We start from the raw sequence: 16,687 nt of genomic DNA, 5'->3' as shown, positions 1-16,687 counted from the left end.
TTTATTTCTTAAGGATAATGCAGTCCCAACGAAAAAGGGTCACGATCGTGTGTTGGAACCGCAGGCGGTGAGTAAAACTGCTTCAAATATCTCTGTGTTGTTAACTTAGCTATCGGCGCGTAAGCACATCAAGTAAACAACATGCGATGTTGTCATCAAACTGCACTTTCCACATACACAGCTTAAAAAAAAAAAAAGACGACAAAGTGGAACTTAGTCATTTTCCAAAACCGCTAAGCAAATATATACAGTTTCAGTACATACCACACAGAGACGTTGTTGCTGATGCTGCTCTTGTTAAATTTCAGCCTCTGGATCTGATTCTGGATCATAAATATACGCTGAATCTGACTGTTAGCAATGGTTTGTTTTGGTTGGTTTGTCCTCACGTAATGTCACAGCTTCCAAAGCTCTCAACGCAAAGGCCTACTGGCGCTCGTGATTCTTTAGCTCCGCCCACACGTCACCTGTTTTTCGGGAAAAATCGGTACAGACTATCTTTCTCTTATGAATATAATAAAACTAAAGACTTTTTGGAGTTATGAAGGATGCAGTACTATTCTATAGGTTCTCAAGATTAACAGGATATTGAGTGAAAACGAGCATTTCACCCCCCCTTTAAATTACACTTTCAGTTTTGATCGTACAGATAAGAGCAATACATCAATCGAACCTGTAAAGAGTTTACTTTTATTTGTGTACACACATAATAACAACAAAACTTTGTGCATTTATAAAATAAAGAAAAAGGTATTTCATAAAAAATTAATAAAAGGTATTTATAAGCAACTGAAAAAAGCACAAAAGTCAAGGCATGTCAACATTTTTCCAGGCCCCCAAATCCCACTAGACTTCAGAGGGTTAAAATAGCATGTTTCTTATCTGCAAACATATTATGGTATTTTATGGTTTAGTAGAGTAAAAAACTTACATATAGCACCTTTAAAACAACATCCAGAATACATCAAACTTGAAAAGTGCACCATTTTGTAATGACAGCTACATCCCATTATCATAATATCACATTCTGCTTTTCACTATTAAATTGAACCATGTGGGAAAGCTCCCTGACAGCAGCATATGTCTAGTCAGTGATTGTAAATAGCGGGTTTGGTAATAAGAACAACATTTTTTAGGGAATGGAACTGTCTGGTTTGATTTGTACAGACCACGGGAGCCTCAGCAGGACCGATCCACAATTGGATGTTTTAGTCAGTTCTGTTCAGATTGAGAAAGAAACATACCCGCTACCTGTCTCAGAAACTGTTTGGTCTTCTTTCTTCAAAGGCAGACAGTCATGGAGTCAGCTTTAAAGTTGCTCTTCTGTTTGTCAGTCCATTTTATTAGAAGATCGCTAAGAACTGTGTCCAGTCTTTGTAAAACTTTGGACATGTTATCTCTTGGATCTGTATACATATAAAGGTGGAAAAGGTGGAAAAATTGCTTTTTTTAAAACGCAGTGCTTCTTTTGCTCCATGACAAACATTTTATATTTACACAAGTTGTTTATTGTATAAAATTAAACAAAATTGTCCTTAAATGCGTTCTAGTAGCTCAAACAGTTGAGCAAGGTCTTGGGTTTCAGTTCCTAGGAATTGCATTAAACTGATAAAATGTAAACCATCAATGCTTTGAATAAAAGCACCTGGCAAATGCATAGATGTTAAGATGTTTAATTAACATGTACTGTATAGGTGGGCAGCAATTAAACCCAAAACAGACTGTGATTGATGTAGACATGATTTATCCTCCATGATTTATATTTTTACTTTATTTATTTGATTATTTATTTATTTTTTTCAAAGATGATCTCATGCAATTCTATTCTAGACATCTGTCTACGATTTATTGGTTGTTACGGTCTATAAAAATGTGATTACAATAATTCTTATTGCAAATTTTTCCTCTGTATTTTGATTTTTGCATTGCATAAATTTCTATGTGTGTGTATAGTTGGGTTTTGAAGGTGAGGAAATTTCCCCACCAGTTTATTGAAGTGTAATACCGGTATCACCATGGGGGTGGGGGCGTTCACTCTTTTTCTTGCTTTCCTTCACTTTTAAAGCTTGTAAAAGCGATGTGCGCATTTTACTTTCACTTTCAACGGGCAGCAATCCAGCGTCAATTGCTTGAATGCAAAAACAAAATACAACATCAAACTCACTTTGCCATATAAGACAAGCACGTAAACATTCGAAATGGTCCTTTTTATGGCAGTAGCTGGTATCCAATACAATTTTTAAAATGTGTATTATAAACCGATATTTATTTCACATATTCTATTTTCCTATTTTTAAACAGGATATTTAAATAATCAAATAATAAATAGGATTATATATTATAAAATATGCTTGGAATAATAAGAATACATTTTACATTATAATAAGTATTTTAAAATAAATCCTTATGAGAAACAATTAATGTCCAAATCAGGCTTTTGTTTCCTTAATCCAGGTTTAGTCTGAGCAACAGAGCAACCCGCCAATTTAGCCTGCTAACATATTGTCCTGGCACTTGTGTCTAGGTTGCTCTTCCACTGTGTGGTCCATCCAAATGGGAATGCACTAGATATTTGCAGAAAAAAATAGTAATCATTCCAACAGGAAATTCCATATTTTATCATTTAATTTCATTTTAATGCAACCCTCTGCGGACACCTTGGTAACAGAATCGCTATTGGCTAGTAAATTTTTTTGTTTACTCGCCAGATTGGATAGTTCTTAAATGCTGAAGAATTCCAAAGGAACACCCTTATTTTGACAGGAAAATACAACAAAAAATATAATTTACATGTAGCACGTCAATTCTCTCTCTCTTTCTCTCTCACTCTCTGCGTTTTTGTGTGAGGCAAAGCGACGGTGAAGAGTGCGCCTTCACACTAGAGTTTATGATATGTCAAATACACAAACACAGGTGCACTGTGAATCCATTTAGATGAACTGAAAAATATCACAGATCACTGATGGAGAATGAAACTCTGAAGCTCTTAATTAGAGTGTTTGGCGTGTGAAAACATACCTGTGCTAAACTTTTACTTAGCCTCCAACTCACACACTGGAGAGTAAAATCTGAGAATTTATTAGCCAATGGCTAATATTAAACATCATTTAGTCACCCAGAGTGAAATTTTAGTCGCATATGCGAGTGATTTGCTTGCAATGTAGAGGGTTGTTATGTATATTGAATTAAACTAATGCAGTTAAGCAAATTTCTTTGGTGACATGAACTTTCAGTAGAGCAGTAAGGGAGCATCAATAGGCCTAACAGCCTATTAATAAGCAATATAGCCTTATAGATTGCACATCATAAATAAGGTTCATAGTCTGAGCCGGGCCATATAATTTTCACATTTCATATCTGTTCACAGGGATGAATCATGATGATGAGTAGATTGCAGTAACATTTCATTTTTAAACATGTTCAAATAATTCACACACATGGATGTTAATGAGCAATGTACTGCAGCCTCAATGAAGCACCAATTTACATTATGGATGTATAGGCCTAGTGGATGCCTCCCAATGATTAGCTATGATGAAAAAGAAATTATCTATTTCAGTACTGTATTTTGTTGAAGAGATGCACATTTAGACAATTTTATTTAACTTTTACTTGATTTCAACAATTGATTCTCACTGATGAGATGCATGAATGTCTTTGCATTATATCAGGGACTTCCAAATGTTTTGTTTAAGTGAACCATTTGAAGTACCCTCAAGTTAACATTTCAATTAAAATTAAAAAATAGCAATAGGTTATATTCACCAATCTGGAAATGGAGCTTCATTGAGATCCCCATATCTCTGGGACTGAACGATTTAGGCCTTGAAAATGAAGATTCCAAAAAGAAGAGTTTATTAAGATGAATGGTCACCATTGGCACATAATGCAACAAAGAATGCTAAAGTCAACAGCTTTTACTAACAGACCTACCAATCTCTATGTGTAAAACTAAAAAAAATGAGTGGTGAACCCCACTCTGTAAAATAGTGAATTGCTCTGTAAATGATCATCTATGACATTTAATATTTTTGCTTTTGTCTGTCTGTCTTCAGAAAAAATATTAGAAAAATAAAAAAATTGAGCCAGTGTATTTCTCTCTCTCTCTCTCTCTCTCTCTCTCTCTCTCTCTCACTCACTCTCTCTCTCACACTCACACACACACACACACACACACACGTATATATATATATATATATATAATATTAGAGCCCAACCAATATATCGTTTTGCCGATATTATCAGCCTATATGAGCCTGTGGCAGATATATGGTAATGGTAAAGATGGCACCGATATGAACCTTTTTTTTTTTTTTTTACAGAACATATGACACACAGAAAATGCTTGAAATGGTGTAATTACTTGGTTTGTTCATTGTCCAATTACTTCCATTGTTTGCTACTTGCGACCCGGATGAAACGCTTTAAAGCTTAAGTCTATGGAAAAACATCGCAACTTTGAATGGCCATATCTGCACCAAATTTGGGGGATCCCTTCAGCTTGAAGAACCCTCTGTAATGCAATCATAGTGTATGTCTAGAGGTCCTCTTTCTAATGAGACAACCTCCGTGTCAATACCCCCCCAAGTCTGGGAGTTACAGGTGGTTAAATTTGCAGTCCAGCGATGACCAATCTAGCGCTCCCAGGGGGCTACCGACGTGTGGAGTGTCCCATTCGATAGGGCTCCTCGAGCTGAAGGGATTCCCTAAATTTTGTGGAGATCTGCCGGTTCATTTACGAGATAATGACACCAGTCAACACTTTCACTTCACTGAGGAGGTCTCTTGTTCAGGCAGCAGCATTCAAGCGTTGTCTTCTTGGACCGTAAGTGCCCTGCGAAGTGGACTTCAAACTAAATTTCGACCTGGTTCCAGTTCCAAGGGAACGTAAAGGTTAAATTCAAAGGGCATTTAAGTGCACGAGAGGTGAATTTATATTGTTTTTATTTACAGAAATATATTATGTCACACTTCTCTAGTAAGTTTTGTCTGTGTGTGAACGAGTGCAAATCTGTGATGAATGTAAAATGAATGTTGAAGTGAAATAAACTTCAACAGAATAAAGTTTAATGGAATTGAATTGAATTAAAGATGAATAAACTTTACTGTTCAGGTAACTGATGTTAGACTCATTTTTCTACATTTATTGTTAAATTGTTAAATGCCCTGCCTTCATTACATATTTCTGTCACGTCATTATTAGTGTTTGATCACCACATTTAAGTGATCATTGCAAAAAAATTCTAATAAAATGTGTTTGTGTATATATTCTGTTTATATACTGTATTCTATATAGTACCGGTCAGATGTTAGGACACACAAATGAAAAGTGTCCAAACTTTTGACTGCTACTGTACTATAATTTAGTTTTTAAAAGGATTGTAGTTGATCAGTGATCTGTACAGACCAAGCCATGTGATCCATTATGATTAATTGCAAAATTGAACCATAATAGAGTATAAGTTTATCATTTGTTCATATTCGCACAAGCAAGCAAATTTTAAACAATTCCAGAGAGTAAAGACAAAAGGGAACTTTGTTACTCGCGGACTGTACTCTGGACGCACGGCCGCACACACATGAAGTATAGACATAAAATTATGAAAAATACCTATCTCAACAATCATTCAGGTAAACGCAGTCAGTTATGTCTCAAGTGAATGAAAACGGCTGAGAAAGAAATGGGATGTGATGTGTATCATTATGTCGGATCTGTGCATCAGGTCTTAAAGAAACAGTGGCATATAAATACGCTTTCTGTCATTAATGATCATCAAACAACAAATCAGCTGTGATAAAAAAAAATTATATTTGATTTATACAGTAAATACTATGCAGTGTTATTTTCCCTAATTATATCATTTCTGTATTTGAATACTTCCCACCTTATTTTATTAGTAACGTTGTGTTGTATTTATCTATGCTTGTAATTTGTGTATCTGTTCTTATTTATGTTCTCTTTAATCATGTTTAAAATGTCTTAGTTAATCTAGTAGTAATTGTTGTGGTATCAAAGTACCTGTTTGGCTCAAATCAAGTTAATTCGGGGTCGGATGCTTCGCTTTTGACTGCAATATCAGTACTGACATTGTGCCATTTCAATAGCTGGCCTGACAGTAATTTGCAGGCACAGTAAATGAATTCATTTTCTCAGGGTCATTACACAAAAAAAGGACAAATTCAAAAGCCCCTGTCAAACCACTCATAATAGAGTTGTAGCTTCTCCACTCATTAGTATTCTAGTTCATTTTTCCTTTCCCCCCAGCCGGCCCTGAACTTTACCTGGGTTGAGTCTCACAGATTCCCTAATGTGCTACTTAAAAGTGCCTTCTTTTGTTCCTCGATTTCTTCTCATTAGTTTCTAAGTGAAGCTCACTCCAATCGTTATGTTAGACATTGTGTTTTTTTCCTTGTATTCATGGGTGAATTGTTACATGTCTCAAATGCCTTGCAGCCCCCCAAGTGACTGAATGGCATTATAAAGCCCATACAGACTCATCCCCACCTGAGCTCAATTGGCTTTTATTATTTACGACAGAAAGGCTTTGACAGTGAGTAGCTGTAACGGAAAGTCGCTTTGAAGTGCTTGTAGACTTTAATCCTGAAAGAACTTGTTTGTGTCCCCAACCTCCCTGCACGACCTCTCCCTTACAGCCCCATACTTCTCATCACTTTCCATAATACTCTGCTGTGACTGTCATGAACCGTAATGCCCAGAGCTTACCTGCCGATAGGGTCGGTGTCACGGTTATGCTTTGGTAGTGGTACACAGTTTCATTTTTGCAGTAACTTGTTTGCCTGGGACTGTTTTTTTTTTAATACACTCATTTAAGCTTCGATTCATAAGCTAATAAATTAATCTAAAGGTGGAATGTGCTAATGTTAAAATTATTCTTTGGAATTATAATGGTACTTCTTTATTAAAATGTTTACTTCAGAAAATTCTCTTTAAAATATGCATTTATACATTTTAGGATTTTCTAAATAAATAAATACTATATATATATATATATATATATATAGAGAGAGAGAGAGAGAGAGAGAGAGAGAGAGAGAGAGAGAGAGAGAGAGAGAGAGAGAGAGAGAGAGAGAGAGTGGTGTGTATTTTTTAGCTTGTTGTCTGTAAGTCATATTTACTGCACTTCATCGTCCATCTCTGCCTCATTTGGGATGTCATGGCGAAAGGTCTCTAGACAGAGTATTAACAGACCCAGCATGTTGTTGGTACAGCAGTCTTTGTCAATATGCTACACACTACCTCTCATTCCTGGGATGAATATTGGATTACAAACCACTTCCGCACACTCGAGACATGGCTGCCTACTGTTTGCATAAAAGCAGTTCATTAATTAATTGAAATGATTCATCTGTTCACTCTTAAATGCTTAGCCAAAGAATCATGCGGCACAGATTGACAGCAAATGCTGAAATAAAAAGGAGGTGGAGGGAATGAGAAACAACAAAATCTAAGAATTCCGGTGAGAATCCTTTCAGGTGAAATGAAATAAACAATAAGATTTTTTTTTAGGTTTGTGTTTTTTTGTTTTTTTTATGTATAAGAGTTTATGTATTTATTTTATTTTTTTAGTTACTGCTAACTTTCTTATGATGACTAACACTGCATCATCTCTAGAGCGGCTTAGAAGTTTGTGAGTGCTTTGTGATCCGGCTGTTGGAAATTTAGCTATTTTCTGTCAGCTTTACCCACCTTTGTGCTGTCAGCCAGCGTGTGCGCACATGCGCCTCGCTCAGGGGCAGAATAATCTCTGAAAAGGGAAAGAAAGAGAGAGAGAGAATGACACTAGCTGTGCTCCTGTGTCACTCACAGAGGAAAACACAAGGTTCATATTCTTTATCAGTCATTCCTCTTCACCTCTTATGACAAGCAGCACCTCCCTGTCACTCAAAGACAGCCTGCTGAGAAGAAGGCAGCTTCTGCTTAAATACAACTGGCCTACTGCTTCTCTGAAAGTCATTTTCAGCTTCTTTTTATTTCTTCCCATGGGCTTTTGTGTTTGAAAAGCAATATATTTTTCAGTTAATGCACATTTGCTAGTTGTAGCTATTGTTTACTTGGTATGACGACATTTTTAACATTTGGATAAGTTCAGTGTTATTGAATCAACAATAAGCAAAGTGGATGAGCTAAACTGTTTATATTTTCCATTTGCTAATTGCATTTAAATGCAATTATGTAGACTGCATTGGCACGAAAATACCATAAATAAACAAAGAAACGTACTCATTTAAATAATTTAAGAATATGAATATTAAAGCTGCGGTAGGGAACTTTTGACGCTCTAGCGGTTAATAAACAGAACTGCTTGCGTCTTGCGGAAGAACATCGTAGCCGGAACTACTTCTCTCTGTTTATGTCTATGAAGAATCACAAAGGTACTGGGTTACTCCGCCGTGGTACCCCCGAAGCAATCTAAAATAGTCCGAATATAAATACTTATTATAGGTGCACCCTAGTGATTCAGGACAAGCTAAAAACACAGTTTGGAAAATGGATTCATGGTGTAAGCGCTTATTATATACATTTTTCTACATTTTGAACACAAACAAAGTTACGGACCGCAGCTCTGATTGGTTATTTTTTACCGGGAGCGTTGGAGTTTCTGCAAATGGCAATAGGACCACTGGGAGGAGCCAGAGGAGCTTGATTTTTTTCACAGATTATCTGTCTCATATTCTACTGTCAGGACATAATGACAGTTTTAATAAATATGTAAAAAATATTTTTTTACAAAAGTTCCCTACAGCACCTTTAAGGGTGGGGGATATGACCAAAATCTAAATATTGTTATCAATATCACAATATAGTTGTTTTTGCTTTTAATAAGGTATTTTTATGAAAAAATAATATTACTATAGAATTTCATAAGTTTTGTCACCAGTGTCAATATCACAAAAAACGAATGCTAGCCTAAAAATTTTTTTTTTATAGGAATAAAACACAAATTACAAGCAATAGGACAGAACGTAAAAAAAAAACCCTGGTTGAGCAAATTAATAAGAAATGCTAAATACATAGTATAAAGTAATCACATGTATAAAAATACTGCATATACCTCACTGTGTAAACTAAATTTATATTTTTTCTTATTAATGTTAAGAAAGGGATATACTAAAGTGCAGTCAGAGATTTTCTTTCTTTTGTTATTTGATTAACATGAATGACAAACAGCAGGAATATTAGACTGCTGTCACTTTAAGAGCTGCTTGGATCCAGTATACTGTTTTACATTTGTTTTCTATTTCAGCTGTTGGCTTTCACTTAAGACATACTGTGTTTAAGAGGATACTTGCAAAGACGAGGATACGAGGATACTTTGAGTGCCATCTTCATGTGCGCGTGCACCTGTAATTCCAGATTTCCTAATGTATTTACGTATTTGACACAAAGAGGCACCTTACATAGTGACACTTTTCTAGCACTGTGGATCTGATATTAATGTTCATTTTTGGACCGTGTAACATATTTTACTGCATCTGATACTGCACCTTGTCACTCAAAATGCCTGCTATGAGGAACAGTAGCATCATTAAACGGTAAGCGTAATGAGGCATGAAATCAACACAAACCCTCTGCAGGGGACTGTACCTCACTATAGGAACTATGGGTAATAAGGTGTCAGGAGTCGTTTTCTCCTGGTTTAATCATCCAGACCTTGAAACTCCCTCTATTCACAGTAAACAGTGGTTGTCTGGACTGAACTCTGAGGACTGTGAGTGACACACACTGCCTGTGGCTGCACAACACTGGAAGACACCAGCCCTACAGCCATTCTGACTAATGCCATGACAACATGTGGTTTTTTGTAGTGTATAAAGCTGCTTTACTTTATCTGCACTGGAAGTGAGCAATGACATGTCTTATCGAGTTGAGTCTGTGCTGCAAGAGTTTATGTTCATTAGTAACTACTGCAGTAATTCAAAAACTATAAATGGCTGGGTAGGATATTTTTGTTAATATTTTGTTAAAAATGACATTGCATGTATGTTTTTTATTAAATGCCTACTGATAAGGTGTGTACATACGGTTCAGAGTAAAAGATTAAAGTAAAGTGAGCTGGTTTTAAATTATTTAATTCAATATGTATTTATTTAATCTCTATATATTTGAGGCTCACAGTGCAGCCTCGAAATGCTAATAAAATATAATTTTAAATCTCGAATAGTTTTTCTGTCTGTCTGTATAAGAATAAGTATGTTTAATTTTTACATATATCTGTTAGGCAGAGCGATGATGAAACATTAGGAATATTACACTAATATTCTGTCATTTTCTTTTCACAAGTTACTTGAAATGGTAAAATATACGTACAAATTGCTTGCATTTAATATGCTTTCTATTAGGGGTCAACCGTGTAAGGTCATGGCTGATAATCTGCACTTATGTTAAGCATTTTCATGATTCTTGGGTTTAGTAATGTTAATTTTCAAACTGGTTTGCCGATAAATAGTTTTAAAGGATTTCAAGATAAAAAAAAATTCAGAGCCCTTGTTATTCATAATTTCAACATTTAATTTTCATTTTTACAAAATACCTGTTATCGGTCTACTTAATCTGCAATAATCGGTATTGAGAATCAGCACTGAAAAACACACATCGGTTGACCCCTACATTCTATATATAGTGTAATCACTTTTGTAAATGTAATTATTGTGAGGAGTGGGGCAGCGGCGAGAGCCGTGGGAACGCAGCGAGGCCGGTGGCGTGATCGGGAAATGAGTGACACCTGCTCCACTCGCCAGTATCGCGTCCCACGGAGGACATCGGAAGGATACCAAAAATTTCCCCCAGTGTAATAATATAAAACTTCAAACTAACGAGTAGAAGTAGGTGGGATCCGGTGGACATTTAAATCAAACTTTAATACCAAAATAAACACAAAACAGCGCGACAGCCGCTCGCGGACGACTGACACACACAAACCAAACACAAAATAAAGCCCAGGCCTAGTCCTCTCTTTCTCTTGGTCCCCAAGTGTTGAAGTAGTTGTGTGGCGCATCTAAAATACCGAAGGCCAAAGTCAGCGCTTCCAGTGCTTCCACAAAGAGACTGGTGTCTCGCAGGGACAGATCCAGACTTCTGATTTGAAATGCTGTCTGCTGGGGTTTGCAAAGCAATTCTAAAGCTCATAATGTATCTTTCAGGATCGAGGATCTTTCAAGCTGTGGTGAAAGATGGTCCATCCGGCATAATGCATATCAGTATTGGCATATAGTGTTGGGAATCGGTTTAATTATCTGAAGCTGTTTAATTAACCTTGAATAACAACATTCTGACCCAGAGCAGATTTCATGATGAAGTAAAGGCCATTATATTAGCCACTCACAGATCTCTTATGGCTGACTTTTCACTGTGAATGCTGAGATCCAACTGCAGAAAGTGACAGCTACTAGTTTTTTCCTTTAGAAGACAGCTCTAAGGAAGCATTTTTATTCCCTTTTGAATTAATTATTTTGCATTGAGTACTAGATCAAAAGTTTTATGGCAAATCTGTGTCACGTAATGGGGCTGCGTATTGAAATTTTGTTCAGACGAGATTCCTTTGAGATGGTTGACATGCCTCCTGAATCTCTCACAATAGGCCAGCTGACATCTTCCACTTAAACAAACTCTCACAGCATGATCTCTCCTGGTCAACAGCGACCTTCAGAATAACGACATCAAGGCTTCACTTGTGTACAACTACATTTCACATGCTGAAGTATGTAAGCTTTTAACATATATTTTACTTTGCAAATTTTCAAAGCCCTCATGTAATTCACAAGTTATTTCCCTATTAAATAGTCATACAGAGTACATTTTTAAAAATGTATTTGTGTAGATATTATTTAAGTACATTTTACAGGTCTTTCAACTTCAACACATCCATGTTTAATTTGATGTGCCATTTCTTTGTAATTATTTGTGAAGATTCTGAGTAAAAATAAAATGTACAAGTGTACTGTAGAATGATAGGATTTCATGTTTAAAAGCATGTGGCAGCTGCAAAATCAAGATTTACATTTTGCATTCTTAATAATCGATTAATTCCATATCCATTATATATGTTTGGGTGCACTCTGGATTCCAGATACGTACTATGGCTTCATTATGCTTACTAGCTCTAAATTCGCTCTGTCACGTTGGTGTTTTTTTTTTTTCTTTCTTTCCCTTTGCAGATATGAATGGTGTCATCCAACTAAGCTCATGCAAATGGCAGAATAAAATTAAGGCATTATTTCAGAGCACAAGCCCAGGTTACCTGGAGCTAAAATGCAGCTCTCTTGAAAGAACAGTTCACTCATAAATCATAATTTGCTCACCCTTATTTCATATTTTATGTCTTTTTCTTTTGTAAAATAGAAAAGTAAATGTTTAGGCTGTTCTTTTTCCATTTGAAAAACATTATAGTTGAGGATGGGATGTGGACCTTAAAAATTATAAAAAATAATTTTTAAAAAATCACTTTTAAGGTCATAGAAATGCTATATTTTCTTTTGCCATTAGAGCAAATGTAAACAAAAACTATCTGTTGCAATTTCCATTTGTCACTATGATGAGCTTTTACTAATATTGGATCTTACACAGTATTATATGAAGCATTCGTATGATTTGTATTTTTTAGTTTATGTATAGGTAAACATTTATATATAGTTTATTTGCAGTCAAAATCTGTCAGTAGGTAATTGTTGTATGTCTGCATTAATGTAGCATCATGGTCCTGTGGTGCACAACATTTCGTTCCACTGTATGTCCACACATGTGGTGGAATGACAATAAAGCTCATCTTGAACTTGAACTTGAGAACCATGGAAATGCAAAAAAAGGCTTCATAGCTTTGTGTGAGGAATTTATTTACTGAAAAGTTCCTCTGAAGTCAATATGGTGCATCACACCTGATTTAGATCAGTGGTGTTGTTTTTAGTTCGTGCCATTGACATTGAAACCCAACAAGTCACAAAAGTTCCCTTTTTGAAATAAAATGCTGTTAATTGCCTTTGTCACAGTTATATAGATGATATGCAAACAATATATGAGCAAAACCCGAAGGTAATAAAAGTCTGTGGGTGGATGGAGATGCTCTTGTTGCCATATTCTTCTGAAACGAGTCTAACAAGCTTGCCCACGCAGAACTGTATGTGTCAAGGCACGCCATTTTAAGAACAATGTTGAGGAAATTAATTAGCAAGGAGAATGCAAAAACAGTTATTAAGATTCAAGTGGAGAGCGTCCCGCTTTGCGTCACTAATAAGCGTGAGGTGTTGAGGGGAATTATGTTGATTAAATGTATGCCGAGGTATTAAACGAAGCTGAAAGTTTATTTAGGGCTTCCGCACAGCATAACTCTTAGAGTTGCCATGGCTTTACACATGGCTTTACACTTTTACGCTGAAGAACACAAGACCAAGAGGTTGCCTTTTCCCTCTTTGCTTCCCCCGTTTGAGTGTTCAAGCAAAAAGATACTTGGCTTTCTGACCCGAGATGAAGTAAATGGCAGCAATGATGAATTCTGATTGACAGAGTTTCTCATATAAGGAAATCTCATCTTCCTTTGCTCGCACTGGCAGCCATTCCTCTTCCAGTGCATTGCATTCGTCATTGCCTTTTATCTGCGTTCTCCCAGAGCGCATTGGTGTTTTCTGTTAGAAGTAGCCAGGATGCAGTAATGGGTCTTGTTTTTGTTGCCATAGTAGTTTACTTTACAAATGCACCAATAAGTAAGGCACATTGCTATTCATTCTCAAATTTATGCATGCAAACAAAGTGTTTGATTCAATTTTTAAGCTTAATTTTGCCATCTGTTTATTTCTTTTTTGGTAAAAAAAAAAAAAAATCTAATCTTGATGCCACATTAGCGACTGTTCCTAATTACCATCATATTGAGAAATGGCAGATGCAGGCTGCAAAAGTACAGGAGTACAACACACAGGTTACAAGTCGTAGCTACTTTAATGAAATATTAAAGTGGATATAATATTTTAAGAGGTTTCAGTTTAGATTTTTCAGGGTTAGGATATTGTCGCTAACTTATGAGTATATAATGTGTGTATATATACACACACACATACACACACATATAATTTTTCTGTCTCTTATAACCAATTTTAACCAAATTTGATTTGTCAAAAATGCCTGAGACTTTACATTTATGCAATGTCTCTATCCATTATCTGTTTTGATTTCCAAATAAAATTTGATTATATCTAAAATATATTACAATATATATTAGTGATACAACGGATCACAAAACATTTGGATTATAGATCCATTGCACCCCTAATATATATTCTAGATATAAAGCACATATGGCTGTAAAAATCATTATGCAGCATGGTCAATGCACCAGGCTATATGTTGTATATTCAGTTGATTATGATTTATATTTCATGCACAAACTAAATTAATTAAAACCAAAAATGTTGACAGAGTAAGTCTTGACTTTTTTTCAAACATAATCTTATTATGTTTTGGCCATTCAATGTGTTATCGAGACATTTTGCAATGCAGTGCACTTTTCCTACACCAGATCCAAACTCAAACATAAACTCTGCATTAAAGATTCATACAGATCAACACAAGTTTCACAGCACTACATTATAGTGAAAAATATGCTTATGGTGGAAGCAAGCCAAGCATACAAACAAAATGGATTAGAGTCACTGTAAGGTAAGATACAATGGAATACTTTTTTATGCTGGCATTTAGAACTGCTTTTTTAGTATGCAGGGCAATAACAACAATGATAAAGACACTGCTTTTACTCTTTCTCTTACTGTTTTTCAGAACAGACCATTTAACTGATGACTTAAATAAAAATGCTGCCTGCCACCAACCAGTCAACAATTATTAAAACTCATGTCAATTCATGAGCCCGGCTGATCTTATTGGTGCGGAAATTACAGGTTGAAATATCTACTCAGAGAGAGATGTTAGTGTTCAGTAACTACAGTACTTTGTTGCATCCAGATATTGAGTATAAGTGGACAGTAAATTACTGGTAACTATCACAAATAAGCTCATTATAAAAACCCAAGTGTTTGAAATTGTCAATGTTTTTCTCTAGGTTTGATATATCAAGATGTGTGTGCATTAAATATGCAGCCATACAATCTGAAATTTGTATAATATGCAGAAAAGGATGTGCTTGAAACCACCGGGGTATATTTTTAGCAATGGCCAAAAAAATATTGTATGGGTCAAAATTATCTATTTTTCTTTTATGCCAAAAATCATTAGGATATTAAGTAAAGATCATGTTCCATGAAGATATTTAGAAAATTTACTATGTTAAATATATCAAAACTAAATGTTTGATTAGTAATATGCATTGTTAAGAGTTAATTTGGAAAACTTTAAAGGTGATTTTCTCAGTATTTAGATTTTTTTGCACCCTCAGATTCCAGATATTACATTTACATTTAAAGGGATAGTTCACCCAAAAATCTAAATTATGTCATTAATAATTCACCCTCATGTCTTCCAAACCCGTGAGACCTCCATTTATCTTCGGAACACAGTTTAAGATATTTTAGATTTAGTCCGAGAGCTCTCAGTCCCTCCATTGAAGCTGTGTGTACAGTATATTGTCCATGTCCAGAAAGGTAAGAAAAACATCATCAAAGTAGTCCATGTGACATCAGAGGATCAGTTAGAATTTACTGAATCATCAAAAATACATTTTGGTCCAAAAATAGCATAAACTACGCCTTTATTCAGCATTGTCTTCTCTTCCATGTCTGTTGTGAGAGAGTTCAAAACAACTGGTTTTTGTGAACTGGTTCAAAAAAATCCGGTTTTTGAACTAAGGATTCGTTCACGAACTGGATATCACAAACTGCTTTGTTTTGAGCTTACAGACACGGAAGAGAAGACAATGCTGAATAAAGTCGTAGTTTTTGCTATTTTTGGACCAAAATGTATTTTCGATGATTCAACAAATTCTAACTGACCCTCTGATGTCACATGGACTACTTTGATGATGTTTTTCTTACCTTTCTGGACATGGACAGTAGACCGTACACACAGCTTCAATGGAGGGACTGAAAGCTCTCAGACTAAATCTAAAATATCTTAAACTACGGGGGTCTCACGGGTTTGGAACGACATGAGGGTGAGTTATTAATGACATAATTTTGATTTTTTTGGTGAACTATCCCTTTAATCATTTAGCAGACACTTTTATCCAAAGCGACTTACAAATGAGAACAAAGAAGCAGTCAGGTCAACAAGAGAACAACAACAGTATACAAGTGCCATGACAAGTCTCAGTTAGTCTAGTACAGAACGCATAGCCAGGTTTTTTTTTTTTTTTAATCCAAATAGTTGTATCTCTGACAAATATTGTCAAATCCTAATAAACCATGCATCAATGGAAAGCTTATTCATTCGGCTTTCATATGATGTATAAATCTCAATTTCAAAAAGTTGACACTTAAGACTGGTTTTGTGGTCCAGGGTCACATATATTGTTGACTATTAACTATAATAATGCATGTAAACATTCACAGTATCCAAACCGGACAAACCAGAATAGTCAATGAGTGAGTGAGTAATTTAATTATTGCTGCATATTTTATGATCAGTTAAGTGAAAAGGTGAATAACACTGTGTAATTTGCATCAGTATACGCTCATTAGCATTCATTTAGCTTTTGGGCAAAAGAAAGGACGGTCAAAACCGAAGAAATGC

At 35.5% G+C, this 16,687-nt stretch overlaps 1 protein-coding gene across 2 annotated transcripts in view; it reads left to right on the top strand.

The window, feature by feature from the left end:
- The window catches only part of ctnnd2a (catenin (cadherin-associated protein), delta 2a), a 273,177-nt gene that overhangs the window by 37,383 nt on the left and 219,107 nt on the right, over window positions 1–16,687 (top strand). The window lies entirely within an intron of this gene.

Source organism: Carassius auratus, chromosome 24, assembly GCF_003368295.1.
Source record: "Carassius auratus strain Wakin chromosome 24, ASM336829v1, whole genome shotgun sequence".
NCBI lineage: Eukaryota > Metazoa > Chordata > Actinopteri > Cypriniformes > Cyprinidae > Carassius > Carassius auratus.
This window is presented reverse-complemented; position numbering and strand designations above follow the sequence as displayed.